The sequence below is a fragment of the Mastomys coucha genome, unplaced genomic scaffold (assembly GCF_008632895.1).
Source record: "Mastomys coucha isolate ucsf_1 unplaced genomic scaffold, UCSF_Mcou_1 pScaffold21, whole genome shotgun sequence".
Lineage (NCBI taxonomy): Eukaryota > Metazoa > Chordata > Mammalia > Rodentia > Muridae > Mastomys > Mastomys coucha.
The window spans coordinates 73,454,659-73,476,348 of record NW_022196904.1 but is presented as its reverse complement, the minus strand read 5'-3'; the positions used below and the strand labels follow the sequence as shown (position 1 = coordinate 73,476,348).

General features: G+C 42.6%; 1 long non-coding RNA gene across 2 annotated transcripts in view; it reads right to left on the bottom strand.

Annotated features, from left to right (window-relative positions):
• LOC116100610 overlaps positions 1-17,920 on the bottom strand; it is a 40,203-nt gene extending 22,283 nt beyond the window's left edge. For both annotated transcript variants that reach the window (XR_004122672.1, XR_004122673.1), the window contains exons 1-3: positions 17,803-17,920; positions 13,152-13,198; positions 11,782-11,856 (exon numbers count right to left, since the gene is read on the bottom strand). This is a non-coding gene — a long non-coding RNA (uncharacterized LOC116100610). The remainder of the gene's footprint in view (positions 1-11,781; positions 11,857-13,151; positions 13,199-17,802) is intronic.
• Positions 17,921-21,690: the final 3,770 nt, after the last annotated feature.

Here is a 21,690-nt window from a genome sequence, read left to right as displayed (position 1 = left end):
GCCAACCAACCAACCATCCATCCATCCAGCCAACCACCTAGCCAGCCAGCCAGCCAACCAACCAACCAACCAACCAGCCAACCAACCAACCAACCAACCAGCCAGCTATCCAACCAACCGATCAACCAACCAACCAACCAACCAACCAACCAGCCAACCAACCAACCAGCCAACAAACAAATAAGCAAACATAGAAACATCCAAAAATAGTGTTTGGGAAAATCACCCATGCACTTGGCCTAGTGATCTTGACACAGAAGAGGAATGCCCTGGGGGAAGGGCAGGATGCCCTACCTTGGAACTAGTTTTTGGCTTCCTGTGAATTCCAGGAAAGTCATCTAATGATGGGGAGAGGGGATGGGGGCAACACTAGGTAAGTGCTCTTAAGAGCTTTGTTTCATATGGCCAGCTAGGCAAAGCTAGAGCTGTACACAAAGTCACTATCTTGAAAAAAAATCTAAAAAGAAAAATGAGGAGTTAGAGGATTTTTGTTTGTTTTTTTGTTTTGTTTTGCTTTGCTTTTACTACTTCAGATCAAATTTGAACTTGATCTGTCTAATTCCCCACACAAACATAACCAGACCCACTTGAGTGTCTCTCAAGTGTAGCCTCTCCGTGCTCCGGTGTGGTGCTTGTCTCTATACCCTCTTAGCTATTCTGAGCTTTTTTTTTTTAACCTGTATGTAAATATTATTCCTTAGAAGCATTGGTTGGCTGTTGATTTCAAGGTAAAATGTCTTGTGTTTTCTCCTCTGCACTTCTTCAGCTAGACCAGAGGAAAGTCAGGGTCCCACAGCTGACTCAGGTGAAATTAGTTTAGTGAAGAATTAGTAAAGAACATCCTGGTTAAATGATGCTTAGTGTCCATGTAGAAGGTTCTGACCTTTCCTATGCAGTGGGTTCTTCCTCCACCATCTTCAGGGAAGGGGCATAGAGCATGGATGCATAGTTTCTATAGTGTATGACTCCTGAGGATGTGGGCCAGGTTTCAATGAAGCAGCCATTGAAGGCTCATTCATCTTGGCATCCTCATAGTTCCTTTTGTATTTGAGAGCCAGGAAAGCACGATACTAGGGAGCCCTTCCTCCTCTACCTACTGCCCACCAGGCCCTACTACCTGTGCTGGGGAAAGCTAAGCCAAGGATGGATAGAGCTCTATCTGCTGGGCTCTGCTTAGTCCCTTCCTTCCTCTCTCTGCATGAAGCCAGACTCCTTCCCCAGGAGCAATTAGTCTTAATGACAAATGACAGAAGATCTAAAACTTGGATATGAGTAAGACTTTCAGAAGCAATGATAAATAAACCCAGGAGCTAGCCAACACTAGCAGCAGGGCCAATGCCTGCTGGTATCAGAGGCCGTAGCACAATGCAAGGGCTTGTGCTCTCTTGGCTGCTGTCTCTGGTGTAATTATGCCTTCTTCCTGGACACCCTGGGGTTTTCATATGGAGAGTTCAGAAGGAGGAGGCATCTGCAAGCTCCCCTTGGGCTCTCTTTTTTGCTTCCTTATGAAGTGTTTAGCCAACTGTCCTTGGGCAGGGAAATTTCAGTCATCACCACTTCTAATGAAGATTTTCTTTCAAAACTGAATTCAGCAAATGTAGGTTTGGCCCATGTGTTTGCTTACTCTGGCCTGGCAGCCATGATCTTCTATGCCCTTCCAAGTTCAATGTCTAACTTATGTGCCTGCAAAAATGTTGAGACTCAGATTTGCGTGGCTCCACCTGAGTCAAGGAGGCTTGGGGGAGGATGGGAACTTGATTTCTGAGCCATGGATTCTCCAGGGTACACAAAATATCCTGGGGACAAGCTGCCTCAAAGACCCACCTCCCTGAGTAAGCTACTGCCGACCACCCTAGTCGGCAGTTGCAGTCTCTCATTTTTCTTTAATTTATTTGTCTTTGTTTCTTCAGGACTACCCAATGCAGTTTGGGTGTTTCTCAGTTTTATCTTGCTCTTTGCTTTCTTCCAAGTTCTCAATGTATAATATCTTTGCAAGATTAGGGGTTTGTTTGTTCTGGCCAGGATGTTAACGCTAGACCTTAGGACTCTGGCTCTCAATAAATACCCTGTGAATATACGTGAATGAAAAACATTCAGTGCCTGCTTCTTAGGTCTACCCTTTGTACCTCGCAAAATGAATCTAGTCATTGCTAATCAGTATGAATTTTCTAGCTTTGTGTTGTGTATGAGGTATCAGAAAGCACAAACTCCCACTCCCACTCCAGAATAGCCCAGATTTATAAGAATGAAGTATTTCTTCAACTGATGGTGGGAAAGTGCAGGAGGAAGGGTTCACACACAGTTCATAGGTCGCAGTTCATTACTTCTCTTATCAACAGGGTGAGGTAAGCGTGGTTGTCATCAGCCCATTTTACAGATGAGCAAGTAAGGTTCAGAGAAGCTTAATAACTTGCTTGGAGGCACACAGCTGATGAGTACTGGAGGTAAGATTCAGATCCGGGAGGTCTGTCTGGAGAACACATTATTGCTGTCACACATTATTGCTGTCATTTCTCACTTATCCAGTAGGGAATTGGTACAACAACATTCAAGAGAAGAAAGCAGGAGCCCTCCATTTGAATGCTCATGCTGTTGGAGAGGAAGGAGACTAGTCACCTTTTTCTCACACAGGGGAGTCCTGCAAACAGGCAAAGAGTAGAATCTCTCTGTGGCCAGTTCTCTAGGTTCCCAGGACCACTTCTTCAGTGATTTCTAGCAAAGTGCACATAGCATCCCATGTCAAGTTCCTCACAGGTCTCTGGAAACAGCCCACACTGTGTATAACCCTGCTTTTCAGAGCCATGGAATCATCAGAGTGTTGGAAGGGTCAGCACTATTTAGGTGTGAAAGTCCCTCTTAAGTTCTTGTGCTTGAACACTCGTTCCTCATATGCTGACATTATATTGGAAGGTTTAGGAACTGGAACTAGAAGAAGTGAGTCACTACAGTGTGGGCCTTGAGGCTTATAATTCTGCCCTGCTTCATGTCCTTGCCACTTCCTGGCCTCTCTGCCGTCTCCAGTCTTTGCTTCCTTTGATTTCTGCTTCCTATCCTTTCTTTTTCTGTCCTCTGCTTCCTATCTGTTCTGCCTCCTTTCCTCTCTGCTTCCTGTCCTCTCTACTTCCTGCCATTTTTTTGCTTCCTGTTCTCTCTACTACCTCTTCTCTGTTTCTCAATCTCTCTGTTTCCTGTTATCTCTGTTACCTGCCCTCCCTGCTTCCTGCCCTCTCTGCTTCCTGCCATTTCTGCTTCCTGTTCTCTTCCCTTCCTGCCTTCTATGCTTCTTGTCCTCTCACCTACCTATTCTCTCTGTTTTCTGTTCCCTCTCTTACCTGTCCTCTCTGCTTCCTGTCCTCCCAGATGTGAGTGAGAATTTTCACACTCCTGCTGTTGCAGCTGAGAGCTGCTTCTGCCGCCCTGCCTCATCTACCAAGAAGAACTGTACTCTGAAGCCATGGACCAGAATAAACCCTTCTACTCTTGAGTGACTTCTCTTAGTAAGGAAAAAAAAATGAATAATATCCATTCGTGGCTGGATTCGTAGTTTAAGCACGTCCCCAAAAGTTTCCCATTTTGAAAGTTTGGTCCTCATTGTAGTGATGCTGGAGGAGGTTGTGTAATTGAGGTAGAACCTATTGAAAGGAGGCTCAGTGATTGAGGGTGTAGTGTCCAGAAGACATTGATGTATTCTTATGGGACTCTGGTTAGTGCTTAAATTAAGTTCAATTGATTGTTTGATTGATTGATTGATTGGTTGATTTTTGTGTGTGTGTCACAACTGCTGTATAGAGGTCAGATGACAACTTGTAGTAGTTGTTTCTTTTCTTCCACTGTGTGAATTTGGGAATTGAACTTAGGTTATCAAGCTTCACAGCAGGTGTCATTTCCTGGTAAGCCATCTTATAGTCCTGATCAGCTTGTCAGAGGGAATTCATATAAAAAAGCAGCATTGCTTCCTCCTCAGTTTCTGGCTTCTGTCTATTGCACCACTTGGTCTTCTCATTTTGCTTGCTTTCATCATAATGTCTTTTACCATGATACGAGGTGCCCAAAGAGCTCTTGACTGGACCAGTGTAGATGTCCAAACTTGGGTTTCCGGCTTCCTAAACTGTGAGCTAAGTAGACGTCCTTTCACATGAAGAAGTTTAGACATTTCATTTAAGACTTAGGAAGTACACCCAACCCAGTAAATATATAAACCAACCTTTCAATCAGTCTGTGCCCTGAAAGCGTAACAGGGTGCTTGTTTAAGTTTTCCAGCTTAGTACTGTTGACTGTCCAGGGACGGAAAGCTGGCCTCTTGGAAGATAGAAAAGAGTAAAGTCAGCTGTGCTCAGATGTTCACACTCAGATCACTAGGAAAACACAAGTGACTGGGTCAAGCTTGTTCTTTTGGGGTAGGAACCATATACTTCCCCCCAGGAAGTGTGGAAAAAGGGAAATGTGGACATTTGTTAATATACTCTGTCACAGTGGGGTGTCTACAATCAATCAGAACAAGAAATAATGGGTTGATGAGGCATGTGAAGGTTTGAAAGGAGGTTCTTAAAACAGTGAAGAGTTGTTCAGGTTCAGGACAGGAGATCATAGAGAACAGGGGAGGGCCACTGACTAGGGAAGTGACATGATTAGAGCTGCTGCTCAAGTGACAGTTTGGCCCCTTATGTATGCGTGGGCTGCATTCCACAGGGATAATAAAATATAATTGCTCCCGCAAAGAATAGTTCACTGGAAGCAACCTAAATCAGGGTGCCTGGACACTTGTCTACACAGTGGTGCCAGTCTGGCGGCATGAGATTCACAGCAAATCCTGGCGGCTGTCCCTTCCAAATACATCTTAATACCACTACTTCTTTCCACCCCCACACTTCTCATCTGTCCAGTCACCACACTCCACTCTGACCACCCAACTTCTGCTCTTCCCTCTCTGTAATCCCTCCTCCCCCCACACCAGCAGGCTTATGCCTAGTCATGTCAACACTGGCTTGCTCTATCCTCCTCCCAATATGCATATACATATGCATACATGCATATACCAACACAAAAATACTTGCATACACCCAAACACATTCACATAAATGCACACACGTGCATGAACTTGCATATGCACATATAAACATGAATATGCAGGCACATATTAGAATGAACACAGACATAGCAACAAGCAGACTTGAAAGGAGTTTTGGAGATAAAATGAATCTATCTTGCAGAACTCGAGTGGTTGCATGTTTCAATATGTCTGCTCCCAATCTTAGTTCCCTTGGGAGCTTGAGGACCATGTTTTCAGCACTGCTCCCACTTGCTGACTCTCTTCAGTCTCTCACCTGACTCTCCAGGCACCTTCATCATCACTATGCATTTAGGGAGCAGATTTCAGAGACTTCTCTCACTACTGCACTCTACTCATAGGTCACACTCTCTCCCTCATCTCCATGAGTCCTGCAGAGATTTTAGGCAAGATGTATACACTTTGCTTTCCAATTCCGAGCTTAAATGATTCAGAGTTGGTACCTTGGGATTGGCTGTCAGTCTGTTTCACACCACAGAAAATGACAAAGACCACATCTAAGCATTTGTTCCCAGAGAGCTGATTTGATCAAAGCACCTTTGTACACGTCAATGATTTGTCTCATACATATATATGTGTGTATGTATGTATAAAATAATTTCCAGTAAAACAGAACCATTTATGTATATTACAAAATACAGTTGAGATATTTACAGGCATCTATTTGTGCAGATCTTTAATTATTTACTTGGAATTAATGATGAAAATTGGAATGACTCAGTCCCAGGGTGTTCATATTTTTAGTTTTTGATGTGCATTGCCAACTTGATCTCCAGAAAGCCTGCAGCTGTCCATATGTTCACAGGAATAATATAACCACACCCAGTTCTCTTCCAACCCTTAGCTCAGTTAATAAGTTAATAAAAGCTCACTCTGAGTTTTAAAGGTGTATAGTTGGGGGGACTTGCCCTAACTAAGAAGTATTCCTTTGTAAAAGGAAGTATGTAAGAACTCCTGTGTTCAGGGCTGACTCACTTTGTTGGGATGTTCAAGTTCATTACCAATTTTTCAATATCTCATTTTGTTACCTGCACTAAAGTCAAACATCAGGAAGAGCAGCAGTAAAGCCAGTGTGTGTGTCTGCTGACACCCATGGATGGTGCAGACAGAGCTCCTGGTGTGTAGAGCAAAGACAGACCAGACATTAGTGATTAAAGGGAAGAATTAAGAAACACCTCTCCTCAGTGGCAAGTAAAACAAGTGTATGGTGCATAGTTTAAAAGTTAGTCAAAGGCATAAATTAAGGTTATATTTATAGTTATAAGGTAGAAAAGCCATTGTAAACATGAAACAAAAGACAAAAGTAAGACAAGACAATTGATAGATTTATTTTTATAATCATTTAAAATTAAAAGAATTAGTCGATTAGAAAGATGAGTCAAGAGGTAAGAGTGTATAGTGCTGGTATGGAGAACTGGAGTTCTCTTCCCAACACCTTATCAGAGCTCTCATAACTGCCTCTCACCCCAGATCTATCATATTTAATGCCCTTTTCTGGCTTCTATGATAAACTACATTCATGTTAACATACTCCAACATGGGCACATACATGTAGACAGAAGTAAAAATAAAGTAAACCTCTAAAAGTGAAACAATATATTTGCCAACTACAGAGCAGAGAAAGGCCGGCTGACTATACAAGGTAATGATGTTTTATATAAGTTCAGAAAAATGTGAAAATTCTGGCAAGTAATAATTTATGATTTTGAAAAAGAAGATTTCAATCTTATATGTTAAGAGATGAAAAATTGCCTGGTGTTATGGCCCACACCTTTAATTGTAGCACTGGGGAAGCAGAGGCAAGAGGTACTTGGTGAGTTTGAGGCCAGCCTGGTCTATACAAAGACTTCCAGGCCAACCAGGACCACATAGTGACACCCCATCACCAAAACAATAAAAGAAAAGATTTCAGTTGCAGATCGACAGTGGTCTTTTTGTTAGGCTTAGTGCTGCTACTTTTTTTTTTCTAATTTGTATTTTCTTTAGTTTTGTGTTTGCATATAGAGCACATTAGTTTTAAAGAAGTGACTCATCAAACTTTAGTCTTTGTTGGAGATTGGTTCTAATGCTTTGATTCAATAGGGAATCTGTGTGTCCAAATGCTTAAAGTCCTTGTCCCCAATTGGTTTTTGATTGGCTGGGTGTGGGGCATGACACATAGAGGAACAGAGGAGAATCACTATGACTGGGGAAGAAGGATGGGAAATAGGTGCTACAGGAGAAAAAGCCAACCAGCCATGTGAGAATTTGGGTGGGTGGCCACTGGCTATTTCCCTGCTTGAGCCTGGGGTAGCAGGGGAAGGTTTAGGAGTGCCCAGTAAATGAGTTAGCCAAGTCATTTCAAAAAATAAGCTAATGTATGTGTGTCTTTCATTTGCTAATCAAAAGAGTACCCGGGCAGGTGGCTGGAAGCACAAAGCAGTGGAGCCGAAGCTCACTACTACAAGTCTTATGGCTGCTATCAGTTTCGAAAATAAGATGGTCACTTTTTTTTATTAGATATTTTCTTTATTTACATGTCATATGATTTCTCCTTTCCCAGTTTCCCTCCCAACAAACAAACAAACAAACAAACAAAAACGACAAGAACAAACCCCTGTTGCCTCTCCCCTCCCCATGCTTGCCACCCCACCCTCTCCCACTTATTGTCCCTGGCATTCCCCTACACTAGGGCACAGAGCCTTCACAGGGCCAAGGTCCTCTCCTCCCATTGATGATTGACTTTACAATCCTCTACTATACACATGCTGCCAGAACAATCAGTCCCGCCATGTATAGTCCTTGGTTGGTGGTTTAGTCCCTGGGAGCTCTGAGGGTACTAGTTAGTTCATATTGTTTTTCGTCCTAAGGGGCTGCAGCCCCTTAAGATGGTCACTTTTTAAAGCATATTTTAGTTTAAAATATAGTTTAGTTTTCATCACTCTGTTTTTCCTCTTTAAATAGGATTGAATAAAATTGGAGCTAATTTTATTAAAGTTTTATTGGTTCTATAATAACATTGCCTACTTACTTTTAAAATAAGTGTTCAACATTCATTTATTAATCCAACTCCATTTATTAAGAGTTGGAGAGATGGCATGAGTATGAGAATTTTTATCATTAGTTCCCTAGGACATATCTTAGCATGTAGTAGTACCATTTACCTCAAACATAAGTGCTTTTTAACTTTCTGATGTATCCATATTCTCTTCATTTCCTTAATTAATTTTTAAAATTGTTCCAAAGAACCAGATATGGGCACATAATGAGAGCAGCAGTGAGGGAAGAGGCACGTGCCAACTTATAACATGTCTCTGAGTTGATCGGACAGCTCAGGGGAAGGAGATACAATAGGCTAAAACTCCCAGAACACTGGGCAATCCTTTTTAGGGGAGATTCTAGTTGCAGAGAACAGTGAGATGGATCAGACTTGGAGAACAAGTGTCAGCCACTTCTGTGTCTAGGAGGTGAGGAAGGACCGACACACACACACACACACACACACACACACACACACACACACACACACACACACACGATTGCCAAAGAAGAGAGTCAAAGGATTGCCCTCAAAGATTGTATTCTCTCCAAGGTCCCTCAGAGAGTTTGCTCTTCCCAAGGTATCTCAGAAAGTGGAAGAAATTGACTCCAGCAGAGAGATTTTCCAATAAGAGGACTTTTGCAGAGAGGCAGAAGTATGGGGGAGACACATGCAAGAAGCAATCATTCTGCAAAGACCCTACTTGAAGAGATTTGGCAAGTACAGAACTGTGTTAGAGAGAAGCTAGAGGTTGCTCCTTGGGAAGAAGGTGCGACCTCAATTTTATAGTTGTGTAACATTTCAGCAATGCATGTGCTTGCAGCACTTTAAGAACAAAAATCCTTATTTCCAAGGCAGGCCCATGAGTGCTGATACGTACACTGTTTTCTGGTACTTCTTTGGCTTACAAAGAGCTTGGACCTAAGGAAGACAAAGGGTAGATGCTGAGATTGCCACAGGGGCTTTATCTTCACTAGATATGGAATTCTTTAAGTGAAAATGGATAAGGGGAAAAGGTTGGGTAAAGGGTGGGGATGGGTTTGGGAGAAGGGCAGTAATAGGCTCCAAGCTTCACTTCTAGAATCTGTTTGTTTAGCATGGGGTCATACATTTTCATAGCAGGGCAGAAGTTATCACCTGAATGTGACAGAGAGATGCCATGGGTCCCTAATTATCAGTACCCCTCCTAGGAAGTAGAGTTTCATTACAATAACCATGGGTCTGTAACAAGGCAGTTGAGTATCCTCACAGATCTACACATCCTAAAGAAAGGGTGTGTTACTTAAGTAAAACAGACTATCATCATTATGTCAAGAACTCTAATGTCTGAGCAGGGTGTGGTGGTGAATGTAATCCTAGCACTCTGAAGGCTAAAGCAGGGTGATCACCAGTTCGAGGCCAGCCTCAACCAAATGGTGAGACCTTGTCTCAGTAAGAATAACAATAACAAAATAATCCAGATGTTAAAACAACTCAGTTGCTTCTAATGCTTCCTCTGAATTTCATCAGTGTATTTACATGTGTTTACAGAGACCTTAAAAAGTACTCTGACATCAGTCGATTCAGCCACAGAATGAAAGACTGGCTGAGCGGGTGGCTTTTTGGATAGAGAGAGGTTGTGAAGGAGGAAAATATGCCTCCATGGTGGAAGGGGGAAATACTTTGGAGACCTTCACTTAAAGCTGGCAGGATGAAGGATGGTCTGGCGAAGGGACCAGTTTGTAGATGAAAGAGCCAGTGGTCAAGTGATTGGAGGTGGGAGCCTGTGCCAGGCTTTGGGCTGAAGCCCCAGTGGCAGACTCCCTCCAGTGGGTTGCGGTGTAGCTCTGTGCCCCATCAATTCTAACAACAATGGGTGTCTGCCAGGAACCCTGCAGCCACTGACTGGCTCAGCCTGCCTTGTGTGTGCACATTAAAAACGTTCTCGCTGATCTCAATGGGGAAGCTTGGGTAAGGGCAGAAAAAGCCCGATTTAAATACCTTTATTAAGGCTCCAAGCACTTATGTAGCTGAGCAACAAAATCGAATGCAGGCTTCCAAGGTTTGATTTGACAATTTAACCTTTCGTGATGGAGGGGAGTGTGAGGGTCTCTTTCAGCACTCCAAACCCGAAGGCTGCAACATCAGGGGTTGGCAGCTTTCCCTGAGCCCTGGAGTATTTTTCCTCTAAGACATGTGCAGCTGGGATTTTAACCATATAATAACCTGCAAGGTTCCCATAAGAAATTACAAGGTGGGCTGGAGAGATGCTTAGCAGTCAAGAGCATGCAGTGGTCTTCCAGAGGACTGACGGTTCCAGGTTCCTACCTCTAGTACCAACATTGTTAGATTCACAATTGCCTGTAACTCCAACCCCTGGGAATCTGATGCCTCTTGGAGGGCATCCACTCATGTGCATTCACACACACACACACAGTCACACATACACATACACACACACACACACACATACACATACACACACACACAGTCACACATACACACACCCACACATACACATACACACACACACACACAGTCACACATACACACCCCCCATACACACCCCACTAATAAGATGTAATTAAAAATTTTAAAAGAGAAGGTAATCCAAATGTAAGTCTACTAAAACTACAACTCAGTTTTAAAAAATATTTTTTCTGGGGCTGGAAAGATGGCTCAGCGGGTAAGAGCACCGACTGCTCTTCCAAAGGTCCTGAGTTCAAATCCCAGCAACTACATGGTGGCTCACAGCCACCTCTAATGAGATCTGACAGCCTCTTCTGGTGCGTCTGAAGACAGTGTACTTATTTATAGTAGTAAATAAATCTTTGGGCCAGAGTGTGCAGAGGTCCTAAAGGTCAATTCCCAACAACCAGATGAAGGCTCACAATTATCTGGACAGCTACAGTATGTACTCATATACATAAAATAAATAAATAAATCTTAAAATTTTTTTTCTGCTGTTGCTAAATTTAGACTCACCTATGATAGCATACAATAGTCAAGATCTGCTGACAGTAGTTATCCCAATGGCACTCCATGTGGATCAAGATTTTACCCTCCCAAGTGTTTTTGCTTGTAAGGACGAATCACTCAAGAACAACCCTACAGTGGAGCAGTATTTTTCAGAGTTGATCAGACACTGATGTTATGAAGGGAGTGTCCCACCTCACAGGAAGTCCATGGAGCCCAGTGGGTGCAAAGCCTGTGCTGTGCTACCAGATTCCCAGGATCCTCCAGGAGCCTCTCCTCGCATAGTCTGTCAGTTGGAAGCTGGCCTTCATTTTAAAGATGGAAGAAATATCTGTCATATTAACACTTTGGAGGTAGAGGCTGGAGGATCAGGGCTTCAATGCTATCCATGGCTGCACAGTACGTTCAAAGCCAGCATGGGCTCTATGAAACCTGTTACAAACAAACAAGCAGGCAAATGAAGTTGAAAGAGGCAAGTTCCCGAGCAGTTGGTTCAGCATCTCAAGATCTCACCAATGTCATGTGTGTCCAGGGTCTGATCCTGAGGAAAAGCTCCTGCCTACGCTGGATTGCTGCCCTGATATTCTCTAACAAATTCTGAAAAAAAGGGCAGTGTCACCACAGGGTTCTGCAAATCACTGTCCACCCTGTCCACACAGATGGGAAGGGTAGAGTCTCAAATCCACTGCCAGATTCCAAGCCTGTCTGGCTACTTCTCAGATCTGTGTGCTTCACATACCCCTCAATCAGTAGAGAATTGGACTAAGAGCAGGTTTTGTCTTCCTCTTCAGGTCTGTCTTCATGTGGATGGAATCTGTGGGGGAAACAGAGAGAACCATGTGCAAGAGACCAATTCCATGTGACTCATACAATAGAAAAGATTCAAGATTTCTATAAGTGAGCTCCCCAGCAGCACCAAAAGATATCAAATCACATGACCCAGAATGTCCCGAGAAGATGGCTAACATCTGGGTCATGAGCTGTCTTCTGTTACCCTGCACTCTTCTTGTGTTATTCCTTTCAGCCAAAACCATAATCTCAAGTTCCATGTGACTAAAGCAGGGCTCAGAAAGAGTTAAATTATATACAAAAGGGAGACATCAGGCCAAACTCTAGATCCAATTCCATTCCCATATCTATGTCTGTAAGTCATCCCAGGAATGGAACATAATTGCTTGCAGGTATGCATTCTCACAAAAACATCTGCCAGCAAACAGTTAAAGCAAGAGTGTGCCATTTCCTTCTCCCCTTCCTTCTTTGGAGTGGATGATGTGGCTCTGTGTCCCTTGGGTGTCTCTTGGAAAGCCTAGACCAGAAAAGCTATATGTGGACTTTTTAAGTGGGGACTCCCATAAAACTTAAGTAGAAGCAGGCATTGTTCCTGGAAAACACCCGCTCTATTGTAGCTAAGCTGCACATTGCAATCCACAGCACTGCCTCAGCAACAGCAAGAAGTGAGCTGCTACCCCAGATTCATGGTGAGGATTTTAAGCCCATCAATCACAAGGGAAAAAATTTAAATAAAACCCTTTCCAGAAGCTGGAGCAAGGCTAGGCTGCATTTGAGAAGTCTATAATCCAGTAGCCACAGCTTGCCAACCTGTGAAAAGCAAATTCTAGGTGCTGGATAAGACAGCTGCCTTCTGCCTGGGTGTTGAGAGGGCCATCAGGAAGGCAGGGCCTGCGAGGGCAATCATTGTGATGGGTCCTGGCTTTACGTCTTACCTGAAGTGCGTCACCACCCTCTGGATGTGTGCATTTGTTTCTTTCACTAATCCAACGCTGAGGACACTAACCTCCTGCTTTTGTTGCAGGGACAAAGCAACAATAGTAGTGTGTGAAAGCAAAGCATCAAGTGCTCTGTTCTTGAAAGCTCAAAGAGTGAGCTGTAACAAGTCCATGCAGTGGGACTGCATTTGTGTTTGCAGATCCTGAAGGCGACCACATCAACACTGCAGGATTACCTTCCAGAAATTTACAGATTATGGGAGAAGAGCCATCCCTTTCCCCCAAGTCCCACCCAAGAGGGATGGTTCCTTTCAGAAGAGGCAGTGGAGAGGGTTTGACGAAAGGTATATTTACAAATCTAGGAGTGGGTAATGAAACTTACAAGGCCCTGGCAAGGTGCCTTCGCTTGTCAGCCATCTGGAACCTTCCCTAACAGAACATGAGGAAAGTGAGAGCTTTAGGAAAGACATTAAACAGACGAACACAACCACTGCCAAACTTTGGCATGGGAAGGACCAAGGTCAATTCCTGGACTCAGCTGGTTGAGTTCCACCTACTCTCTCCTGCCAGAGCCTCCTGAGTAGAGCCAAGCCAGAAGCCAGGGTAATAGCCACAGTGATATGTTTACCTGGGTGTACTTGGGGCAGATAGAAGAATGGAAAAATCAGGAATGGGGATGCACGGAGAATACCGATATAAGAGGCAGGTCAGCGATAATGATGGCAGGCATTCCAAGGCTGGCTGATACTCAACTCACCTGAGGACCAACACATGTGCATGTGCACGAGTGCTCACATGCGTGTGCACTCACACGTGCACACACACATGCTAGTTCACACACAAACACACACAAGTTCAGGAGATCTGGTTTGAGGTCCATCTTGATGGACCTATACATTTGGGAACCACAGAAAACTATTCTTTGAGAACGGCACTATTCAAGGCACATGGCTCCTGTGAGGTGGAGATGGAACTCTTGATGTGTTTGTCTGACTGCCTCCCACCCAGAGTAAAGCAGTCAGCAGTGGCACAAGCAATGTGTGCAGTGCTAGGGACAAGAAAGTGGTGCCTATGTGTTGTCATGGCAATGGATGGGCTGGATGATTCTTTATTGTACCCATTTTACAGGCTGGCAGAATGAGGACAGCAGCAACTGCATTATGGATTTTGTGAGTCTAGGCACTTGCTTTCATAGGTTTCATTTTTAGTTCAATTTTTAAAAATTCCTCCAATATAAAGGTAAAGGTCAGAATCTAATACCAATATCTAAAGCATATTCTTTTTATCCTTCTGATGTAAAAAAGTATAGTTCTTTAAACATATCTTAGGTCCTAAGCTCTGTGCCTAACCTGTCTAATAGAGAGGTTGACAGTGAGTAGAGGAGTTGGATTCCCAATCGTGGAGTTGGTGACTCAAATTTACCCTTGGCTTTCTTCTTCATCCTCAGCTACTGAGAGATGAAGCACAGAGAGCACAGAGGAGACCTATCACACTATCTCTTTGATGATATCACCCCTCCTGTGGCCAGTGCAGGCACATGCCTTATATTGATAGATACCTCGGTAATAGCTACTGCTGTCTTCTCTGCTTTTGCCTTACTGTCCCAGGCTCTGTCTAGAGATTGGCAGGCTCTTCCCTGTCCTGGAAAGGCTATGCTCCTGATGGCTCAGCTCTTTCCTACAGTGTTATTCTCTCTACTCACATGGGCTCTAGTCTAACCCTACACTACCAGACCACTAGTCTTTCAGCGGCTTTTCTGTGCTGGACACCCAGGGCCCTGGGAATTGCCTGCCTGTTCTAAGAGTAAACCCCATGGAAGACCAGATGGCAGCATCATCACCCTGGACTTTCTAGAAGGCTACAGAGTGGCCCTGGACTGTGTTACACATGACCCAGGGATGGGCTTCTTGCAGGCAATGTTCTGTGGGACACTTGCATGTCCCACACTAAGGATATGGTTAGTGTCTACCCTTGGCTGACCTGCCACTATAGTCCCCAATCCTTAGCCATTCCATTTTTGTCTTTGAGTAGCCTCAAGCTCTATTTACCTAAAGAACTTAGGGAGGGGAGAGCCAATGTGTCGAACAGTACTGATCCGTTTTTAAGAGGAGTACATGGAAAATCTCTCTTCAAGAAGATTGAGAAGACCAGCTTTTAATAAAAAAATATACAAACAAAATCTTTGGAAACTAACAGTATATATTTATATAGCTATAATAACAAAAATCTATTCTGTGTATCAAAAATCTACCAAAAGAGTCTTAGTTACGAGTAGATCAACTATGTTTGTGTAATATTACATGCCACTGTATTTCACTTAGTTCTAGTGACAGAATCTCTTTTGTGTGTTTCCCTGACATTTAAAGGGACACTCTTTTATTACAACATCATCTACCACCACAACAAACAAATAACAAATCCAACAAAATGCACAATAACAGACAGAACAACATCAAAACGAAAATCCAAAGACCATTCAGTTTCAAGACTCAGAGAGTCAGGTTGGGCTATCTTCCTGCCTCGCCTGTGGTTCACCGTCTATCTTATTTCCTTTTACCTGCTGTCACCTCTGACTTCCTACCTCCTCCATGCCAGGTATACTCCAAGTGCTCCAAGACCGTGCACTTTACATGCTTTCTCTCTGTCTAGAATGGATGATTTCCACCCTTTAGTTGGAGTTTGTTTGTTCTCACATTCACAGAGAGGGTTTCTCTGCTTCTCTGAGTACTCCATATAAAACATCACCCTGCCCTGACCCTCACCTCTCTCTCCATCCTGATTGACTTCTCTTTACAACCTCATTCACGGAAACAAGTTCTTCCAGTCTTTGTTTAAAAGCAGTGACTACAGTGGCTCACACCAAAGTGAATGTGAGATGAATCTCCATCATTTGAACATCTTAGCATTTTGTTAGATTGTGACTCAGATGTATCAAGAATATACAAAGGTGTCAGAAAGGTTTCAGAAAAAGACTGTCCCCCCTCTAAGAACAGTTGGCAGTGATGCTTTAAATCTCCCTGCCTTAGTCTCAGTGCAGTGATGGAGGAACCTGTGAGCATCCTGCATTCTGGAAGTAGGGTAGGGAATACACATGGTGAATAGAGAGACCCAGTAAGCCTGAAACACCCAAGGAGACTCCAAAGCAATGGGAGACAGTCTACTTGACTGTCACGTTACAGGGCAAATGGTGTAGTTGAGGCGCAGGTGGAGATGGTGAAGAAAGCAGCAGCCATATGGTCTTCCCAAAGAGGAATATCTGTACATTAATGAGTGTACAGTGGAGTGAATGAGCAGGGGGCAGGAGGCATCTGGGACCACTATGCAGCTGTGCCTAGCAGAGTGTGTGGTTGCTCTCCCAGCTCTGGGGACCAGATCCGGAAATTGAGAAACTCTGGGTTCACATCAGAAAGGAAAAGAGAAGGTGGCTCATTCCCCTTTCAGTTCATATGTACAAAGCTTGCCACGGCTGAGCACGGCATCAGAGAAAGCTGAAGTCTGAATAACTTTATTTTCATTCTTACCTAAGAACAGAGCCAATAATACAAAACTGAGATTTGTATTTTTGGTCACAAGAAATCAAATGACTCACTCCATGAATGCCTTTGTTGTTTGTTTGTTTGTTTGTTTGACTCCACATGAATGTGAACAGAAAGTTCTAGATCTTGCTAGAATTGGTAAGGGCAGAGCTATTGGCGCTCATTCAACATAGCAGTTCCACTCTCAATACTACAGATACATTGCATGGACCAATTGCTGCAAGTTTGTCATCTTCCTCTCTGGAAACATCAAAAGCCACAGGAGAAGGGATCTGTCCAGCTTGCTCACTGCTCTGTCTTATTCCCTGGGAAAGAAGTACCAGGTACGACAAGAGTACAAACTCATCAACCTTTTCTGAACAAACAAACAAACAACCCAAAAGCCAACCAACCAACCAACCAAACAAAGGATACAGGACATTATTCTAGGTACTACTTACCCTAGTCCACCTGCAATGCACAGGTCAACTAAAGTATGAAATCCAAGGTTTGAGAAACAAGGTAAATAGACAAAATATTTTAAGTCATTTCTAGTAAAGAAGAGAAAATGGCAAACTTAAAATCAGTGTAATCCTAAAATTAGTGGGTTTGTTTATTTTTCTGTAGTGTTGGGGATCAAACCCAGGGCTTCACAAACGCAAGGCTAATATTCTTCCACTAAGCCACTCACACTTCATTTCCCAAACCGTTGAGAGTTTTCAATGGGCTCCCATTGAACACACCACACTACACCCCCCCCCCACACACACACGTGTGGAACCAGAGACAGAAGAGTCAAAGGAAAAACCACACTGACTCTTTCATAACCACATTCATGTATGCATTGCAAAAATGGCAATGAGCTAGAAATCTCTGTGGAGGGACTGAAATCAATCAGTGTGCTCTTGCACAAAGCACTCAAGTGCCTTTCAAGCATGCCAGGTGGAGCAGCTAAACCAAAATTACACAAAGCTTTTTTTTTTTCTTCTCAAATGTCATGTTTGAGTCTCTAGAGTCATAATTGAAAAATAAATGGCATAATAAATATAGTTTTTTGATCTTTACAGTTATTTAAACAGAGTATCTTCCAAATCATACAGTTTAAATCATGGCCAGTAATTCAGTTGATGAACTGTCTTTTTAAAGGCTATGGAAATGCTTAACAATTTGAACTCTTCCATACTGAAAAAAATTCTGATTGGGTCAAAAATGTAAGGAAATTTATTTTTAAAGGAACAGAGTTTCTTCATGGAAATAAACTCAACAAATATGCACAGCCATTAAGAATGCATAGATTACTGCATGATTCAGACAAGAGTCCCTCATGCATTGTTGAGAGAGCAGAAATAGGTCCCAAGGCAGTAGCTACACCATGGGTTAGAACAGTGTTTCTCAGTTTGTCAACTGTGCTGTACATTCATAAGCACATCAGTGACAGCATACCACACACACACACACACACACACACACACACACACACACACACACATTCATATATATATTTGGTTGGCTTACAACCTGTGATCTGGCAGTCCAACAATGGCTGTCTCACAGTGGGAAGGCCAAGGATCTGGTAGCTGTTAAATCCATAATACTGAATGTCTCAGCAAGTCTAAATGGTTCTGGAGTCCCAGGGAATTCCTAGAGAGCTTCTGGTTGTCAGGCTATATTGGAACCCTGAAGAAGTTCTAACACCAGTGAAGGAATATGGAAGTTATGTCCAGTTCTTCCTCCCAGAAATCAGCATTCTCCCAGCATGCTCCCAGAAATAAGATTCAGATTTAAAGTAGATTTTCAAATACCTTGGCCATTTAGTTAGGCTCTTCTCTGACTAGAGCAATAACTTAAAATAACCCATTTATTTTAATCTACATTTTGCCATGTGGCTGGTTACCTGTGCTCAGGTTCTGTGTGTATGTGTGTGTGTGTGTGTGTGAGTGTGTGTGTGTGTGTGTGTGTGTGTGTGTGTGTCTGTGTGTATGTCTCCCCCCATCATTCCAGGTGAATCTCCTGCCTAGCTGGGTCCCAGAATTCTTTCTTTCTCCTGGATGTCTCACCTCTTATTTCCTGACTAAGCCATAGGCCACCAGATTTATAATTTACAGGTGCCAAATCCACATAGACATAAGATATTCTCTCTACAAAGGTTTGTTTCAACAACAGAGTAGATGAACTTCCAATTGGGAAAGTTAGCAAGCAGGCAAAAAGCAAAATCCTCCTTCTTCCATGTCCTTTGATGAAGGCTGCCACTAGAAGGCATGGTCCAGATTTAGAGTGGGACTCCCACCTCAAATAATGCAATCAAGGTGTATCCTCAGGCATGCCAGCCACGTGAGTTTTAGTTGATTCCAGATGTAGTGAATTTGACAACCAGGATGAGCCATCACACAGGGTCTTTGAGTGAACCTTATGCTCATCATTTTGTCCACACTGCTTTGGTCAGTGACATTCTGGAGTCCAACTACTTTTGTTATCCAGCCCTGGGGTTGCAGGTATAGACAGCCACAGATAGCTTTCACATGTGTGCTGGGATCTGAACTGAGGTCCACAATAAGTACTTTTACCCATTGAGCCATTTCTCCAGCTAAAGGAGCCAACACTATTAATCAACACTCTTCTCTTTTCAGAGATGTTGATATGACATTACAAATACACATAAACACATAAACACAGTCTAGAGTTTCACCCCAGAATGCATACAAGGGTCATCTCTGAGTAGATGATTTTTAGGGTGATTTTTGATTTTTCTACTTGTTTGACTGTAATTTCTATTTTAAAAAATTAAAGTATAATTTCGTTAATATAAAGTCAGTAATTCTTGCTTTACCATTTTGCTCATCTATCTATTTTTGAACTTGATGACAATGTTTTAGCAGAATTGATCTTGCCGAAGCAATCTTTACTCTTCTATGTTTTTCTAAGCACCCCTGGGTAACTTGGTTGTGTCATCCAGAGAGGTTTTATAAATCCCTTTAATGGCCACTGATGACTTTTCTGATGGAAGAGGATCATTCATCATAGAAATCAAGGTCAGAGTTGATGTTCACTAGCAAGAAGGGAGATTTGCATCTCTTCCCTATTTGTAGAATATTACATATATCATCATGAAATCATAGCTGCCCTTCTACAATCTCCAACAACTATTTGTTTCACTAGGAGGAAGGTCTCACTAAAGAAGGATTTAAGAAAATAGAGTTCACATAGAAATCTGCCTGTGCCCTTAAACTTACATAAATCCTTTCCAATGAGCCTTTTCTCCCTGGACCAGGAAGACTAGCCTGTGCTATTATACAGACCCCAATGCTCCCCATTTTGCTATCTTTATACAGTCACCACAGCCATAGTTGCATGTTTAACAGCTGTCTTCCAAAAAGGAGGACCTCTGTCCCCCTGGTTCCCAATGTTCTTCCCAGCCTTGGCTCTTGGCTAACACACGGGTTACTGAAGATTCAGTGAAGGAATGAATTGCAAACAGCAAGTGTGTCTAAAGGTGAATAAACCTGAAAATGAAGGATGAAGAGTCCTTTGAAAGCATTCCTTTCCCCCTCAGGTAAAGATCTTGATTTCTCCTGAATTCTAGAGAAACAGAGATTTCTAGTTTCTCTTCTGAGGACCACAGTGGGGCAGACAGTCATTTATTAGATCAGATTTCTGCCCAATAGAAACATGCTTTGGCACCTGGAGACAGCTGCCTCTGAGGGCTCCTCAGTGCCCTCATTTCCTGCCCTGTCAGAAATTTGTAGTCCCAGCAAAGACTTGACAAGACTCTCGCTTCCCAGAAGCTTGTGTTCATGTTTAAGTCATCATTCTGATTTCAGGTGCAAGTGTGAGGGTCATGGGCACTGGTACTGGGGAGCTGCTCCTCTGCAATTCTGGAAAAAAAATTATATGGAATGCAATTGTAGTACCGAGTGACATAAAAACAGAAATTAGATACAAGGTTCTGAAGAAAAAAATTCAATTTAATGTACTTTAATGCTTAAAATATTCGTAGGCAAACCATCAATATTCTTTCAAGTTTGTACACCATATGCATATGTTTGTTGTTTGTATGTCCAAATAAAGCAATTCATATACCCTGTACTTTAAATAAAGCAAAATATGATTCTATCATCTTTACTGATGCTAGAATTATAAAAAGTAATGTTATAAAGTTATATTCATGTTAATTGCTTAAAGGTATAATCACCTACCAGCTGATGGTTTATAAAGTCCATATTAATTATTTGAAATGATTTTATTTTACTTTTAATAATGTACATATTTGTGTCTATGCATGGGTCCCTCATTTGCACATGAGGCTAGAGGCACTGGACTCCCCTGGAGCTTAGTTCTAGACTGCAGTCGCCCATATTAACTTTTGAAACTAATGCTTTGAGTTTTCTAGCTAGACAGATGTTTGCTCAGCCACCACAAAACATGAATGCTACCCAATTTCTAAAGCAAACTAGCTTAAATTCATGGAGCAAGAACATGCTTTAGGATAATTCTGTCTCGTGTCATGTGCGCTGATGAAAACATTCTTTCGAAGAATGTGAAGTTTTATGTAGAGTTGGTGTTGTGCCGGAAGTGACTCATGCCAGCGGCCTGCGAGCAACATCACCCACGTTTACAGGATTTGCATCATGGCTCTGGCAGAGTCTACAGATCCACGCATGCTTTTGGAAAGGTTTAATGTACACTCCCGGAAGGATGTGTGACTGTGGTTGAGCTCTGAGAGTGGAGGTGCACGCTTCACAGTAAACCTCATTTTACACAACCTTATTGCAGAGAGTCTATTCAGGGAAGCACTCACCAGTCTACAGCTAAGAGAGTTCTTGGAGTGAAGAGACTAAGCTTCACTTTCTGCGTGAGTTGTGCTGATCTCCAGAGACAAAAGGCAAACTACCACGCTTCTTTTTAGCAATTGCAATTCTTTTGGCAAAGCTTCTTCAAGTAACTCTCTTCTTTTTATCAAAAGGATCATTTGCAGTCATTTTGACATGAAAGTTTAAAAGGCACTGAAAGATGTTGTTGGTTTTTTTTTTTTCAAAACTTTCAAGTATCTTTGAACACTGGTAGAATAATCTTGTAGCATGACACACTCCAATACATTCCTGGTGGGTATCACCTGTGTCCATGTCTGTCCTGATCACAAAAAGGAGACACTTAGCTCAATGAACTGACAGGAGTGTATGAAATTTGACTATTAAAATAATATATGTGTGCCTCACCATGGTACACTTGTTAATTTTGGTAATCACGTGTTGCTCTTAATTTGTGGATTACCATTAATTATAATGCTGTGTTTCAATGCTCAATGATTTGGGATTCAGTTTATGTCTTTACTACATATTAAATCTACCAACTTTCAGGGCCAGGGAAGTGGCTCAGAGGATAAAGTGCTTGTTCCACAATGAGGAGGAC